At 43.5% G+C, this 4425-nt stretch overlaps 1 non-coding gene across 1 annotated transcript; it reads right to left on the bottom strand.

The window, feature by feature from the left end:
* Window positions 1-1296: 1296 nt before the first annotated feature.
* On the bottom strand, window positions 1297-1369 carry TRNAK-UUU (transfer RNA lysine (anticodon UUU)). The gene has a single exon. It is a non-coding gene; the product is annotated as a tRNA-Lys (tRNA).
* Window positions 1370-4425: the final 3056 nt, after the last annotated feature.

Below are 4425 nucleotides of genomic sequence, written 5' to 3'. Positions count from 1 at the left end.
GGATACCGCTCCGAGACCAATACTGTCGATTTGCAGCCACACTAACCCTAATCCGATATGGTAATACTGATTTCAGCGCTACTCCTCTCATCAGGGAGGAGCACAGAAACCAGTTTAAAGAGCCCTTTATATCGATATAAAGGGCCTCGTTGTGTGGACGGGTGCAGCGTTAAATCGGTTTAACGCTGCTAAAATCAGTTTAAACACGCAGTTTAGACCAGACCTGAGGCTTAATGTCTGGGTGTGGCTGGTTGAAACTGTTCTGTCAGAAATTAGGGATTTTCAGCTAAAACTAAATATTTAAATTCAGAAATGCCACTGCAGTGTCTTTTGGTAGTTGTAGTTTGAGTGCCTCGTGGTCCTTTTCTCCTCTATAGGTTGGGCTCCCTCACTAGACTACATCGCCCATGAGGCATCGTGGCCATCCAAACACCATGATGCACAACCTTCCTTCACAAAGGACACATTGGTGCATCTTGGGAGATGTAGTCCAATCAGCGAGCCCAGCCTGTAGAGGAGAAAAGAAGGACAAGGCACTCAAACTACAACTCCCATGAGGCACTGCAGTGGAATTTCAGAATCTAAATGCTTCTATTTTCAGATAAAGTATTCTGTTTGATTTTTCACTGAAAACTTGAATTTTTCTATGCAAAATAACCCATTTTTTGCCCTACACTAGTCTTGGGTTCAGTCCCCACAGATTACCATGGTATCTTATGTACTCCAAGCTTGAATAAAAATAATATGGCAGTTGGAATATATTACTGACCACCTGATCAGGATGGCAGCAATGATTGTGAAATGCCGAGGGACGTTAGAGAGGCTACTAAAGCAGAAAGTGCAATAATAATGATTTCAACTGTAACCCTTCTGCCCCTGAGTTGGCAGCAACAAGGGCCGGGTTCAGTGTCCAGGAGTTCCGTTTCAGTAACACAATGCATAACCGGCTCGAGCCCCCACCCAGTGACCTGGACACTTACATACCACACCCCCCTGGGCACCTCTAGGAGGCAATACTTCCCCTCTCGCAAGCACGGAGTCTGAGTGTAGCAAAATCTTTTTAATAAAGGGAGGAATCAATGCGGCATCCCTTTGGAGAAACACCACAAGGGAGTAACATGCTATATGCCCAAAGGCCTTTGTTCCTCCAGGCTGCAAGGACAGATAGGATATCAGGAAGCTGCCCTTTCAAGCCACCTGGCACAAAGGCCCTTCTTAGGAAAGACACAGTCTAAAAGAGCAATGCCAAAGAGGACTCTGGAAGGACAGTTTTTGAAGATACAGTGAGTATTTTATCACATGAGCAGGGACTTGAACCCTGGACCCTCAGATTAAAAGTCTGATACTCTACCAACTGAGCTAGCCAGGCTCACATCAAATAGAGTACAAGTTGTGCAGAGGAGAAACTAGTCAAGAAAAAGCAAAATGGGAAACTTGCTGCTCTCTCTCTCTCTTCCCAGCCCTGGCCTGGCCTGGTATTAGTGCGAGTAAAAAGACAGGGAAATATCGGCATCTACCAGCCTTTCAAAACTGTACAAGACTCAGGCACAGTACAGAGGTGCCCATTTGCAAGTGCCGAATGGTTGCATTGGCTAATGCACCTGTAGACGTCCAGGGCACACTGGGATATACAGCCAAGTGTTCATCACCATCATTGTTTCAAAGGGATAATGATAATGATGGGAAGGTTCACAATTGACTCAGTAGTTGCATACAAAGGTGCACGTTTGGCAGTTACATTGGGAAATTCTGGCTCCTTCTCAGGCTGAGTTTAGCTCAGTAACCTGTATCTAGATTCTTAAGGGAATAAAAAAATTAACTCTGACATTCCACAGTGGAGAAAGGGGGGTGCAACTGGGTGCTTCTGGCTCCACAAGGAGACTGCACCACCAGGCACAGATACCTGTCCCCAGCCTCTCTCAATTCACTGGGTTTTTGGAACCCATGTCCCTTGTCTAGCAAGTACCACCAACTGAGCTTGAGTCATTTCTTGTCACAAAGCAGTCCCACAGCTCCCCATTCACACAATCAGGGTGACAAACTTTTTTTCCTCCTGCCCCAATAACAAAGAAATTGGGGATCCCAGAGCTGTTAAAATCACCATCCCAAGCTGCTGTGGGCTTATGCTAAGTGGGGGGGTGGATGCCAATGCAAATCTTTCCACACCCTTTGAAATTCTTGGAATTCTTTCCACACTCCCTACAATTCACCATCAGATGTCAGGGTAGCGCTCTTCCTGACTCTGCTTACACAACTATCCTCATATTTACTGGTATGTGTCACCTCAGGGTGTGATGCAGAAAATAAAATTTCTAGACACCATAAACGACTGCTTCTTAGAGCAGCTAGTCCTGGAACCCACAAAGGAAGCGGCAATTCTTGATTCAGTCCTAAGTGGAGCACAGGATCTGGACCAAGAGGTAACTATAGCTGACTCGCTTGATAATAATGACTCTAATGTTATTAAATTTAACATCCTTGGAGGGGGGAATACTACTAAAACAAACAAAAAAAAAACAAAACACCACACCAAAGTAACAACTCAGGTCCTAGAACAGATCACTGGGGTACCCTGCTGTTTACCTCTCTCCATTGTGAGAACGGACAGTTTATTCCTACCCTTTGTTTCCTGTCTTTTAAACATACAGCTAAGGGTAGCATAAAATCCCTCCTTACCGTGTAAAGGGTTAAAGAACTCAGATAACCTGGTTGGCACCTGACCAAAAGGACCAATAAGCGGAGAAGACACTTTCAAATCTGTGGGGGAAGGTTTTTGTTTTGGGTTCCGTTGTTCTCTCTGGGTCAGCGAAGAACCAAGGCAGGGAAAATACATCTCCCTGAGCCATATCTCAACTAAGCATCTAATCTTACAGAAATAGTAAGTAAGAGCAAGGAAATGTATTAGATTATCTTTTGTTGTAGCTTGTGAATTTTCCCTGTGGTAAGAGGGAGGTTTATCCCTGTTTTTGTAACTTTAAAGTTTTGCCTAGAAGGAAAAACCTCTGTGTTTTGAATCTTTTTGTTACCCTGTAAAGTTATCTTCCATCCTGATTTTACAGAGGTGATTCTTTTATTTATTTATTTTTTAAAATAAACTTTTTAAGAACCTGATTGTTTTTCAGTGTCCTAAAGACCCAGGGGGGATTGATCTGTGCTCACTTGTAACCAACTAGTTAGGATATTATTCTCAAGCCTCCCCAGGAAAGGGGGTGTAAGGACTTGGGGGGATATTTTGGGGGAGGTAGGGCTCCAAGTGGCCCTCCCTGAATGTTTGTTTAAATCACGTGGTGGTGGCAGTGATACCAAGGGCAAGGAAGGAATTTGTGACTTGGGGAAGTTTTAAATTTAAGCTAGTAGAAATAAAATTTAGAGGGGGTTTCATGTGGGTCCCCACATCTGTACTCCAGAGTGGGGAGGAAACTCTGACAGAAGACCTTCCCCTGACTGCTGTACACTCCCCCTAATCTAGAGAAAAGATACCACCGTTAAATTCCAGGGTTTTATAGAAATTATTCTCTCACTTTCTGTAGGCCTTTTCCATAAGAAATACACAGACAGCAAGCAAAGGATGAACTGAGGAAACGAGAGCAAGAAGGGAAGTGAAAATAGCCATTCCCATCTCGTTAATTAATGGCCCAAGTTTATTTCTTCTTTGTCTCAGTGCAGAATTCACGTAGGCCAGGAACAGTTCCCATCTCTGAGCAAGAAAAACCATCCATCATGCTGGACTTTCACACTACAGGAATTGTTTCACAGCACACCATGAGGCAAGGCTAGAAAAATTCCTGTAACATATTGGAGGAGAAGAGTTGTTTTCACTGCAACTAAAATTCCCTTGATTGGGGGAATTTGACATGAATTTTGTCAAGAAGAGGAGGAAAGACATCACTGAGTACTGCGGTTGACAGTCAACTTGTTGCATCAATGTTTTTGATGTGTGTATAATGATCCCCCAACACCAAAACATGGGTCTTTCCAACTGGAGGTGAAGCACTAAATCCATTAACTAAGAGGAGCAGCAGGGCAGCTATTTCTCTGTGAGCCAGCCACAAAGGGATGCATAACACACTTCACAGATGTGTTACATGTACGTCTTCCAATATTACTTTGGAGACAGTGTTCTCCACTGCCATGAAGCAGACCCAAGTTTAACTGCCTCACTGCTTGATTTCTAAGCTTCCAGTGCTGGATAGCTGACAGAAATGCTATTCAGATGGAAACAATTATCTTGGAGAGAAAAGAACTCCTATGCTGATAGAGCAAAATTTCAGAAGATGAAAATAATTGAAGACATTCCACACTCGTAGAGTAACCTACCCTGGGGATTGGACTTTTCTGTAAAATATGCTAGCTTTCAATTTCCTTTGTCTTCACAAGCATCCATCATAACCCTGCCAGTCTGAAAGCCAATGTAAAAGAAAGAAA

The sequence above is a fragment of the Chelonoidis abingdonii genome, chromosome 14 (assembly GCF_003597395.2).
Source record: "Chelonoidis abingdonii isolate Lonesome George chromosome 14, CheloAbing_2.0, whole genome shotgun sequence".
Lineage (NCBI taxonomy): Eukaryota > Metazoa > Chordata > Testudines > Testudinidae > Chelonoidis > Chelonoidis abingdonii.
This window is presented reverse-complemented; position numbering and strand designations above follow the sequence as displayed.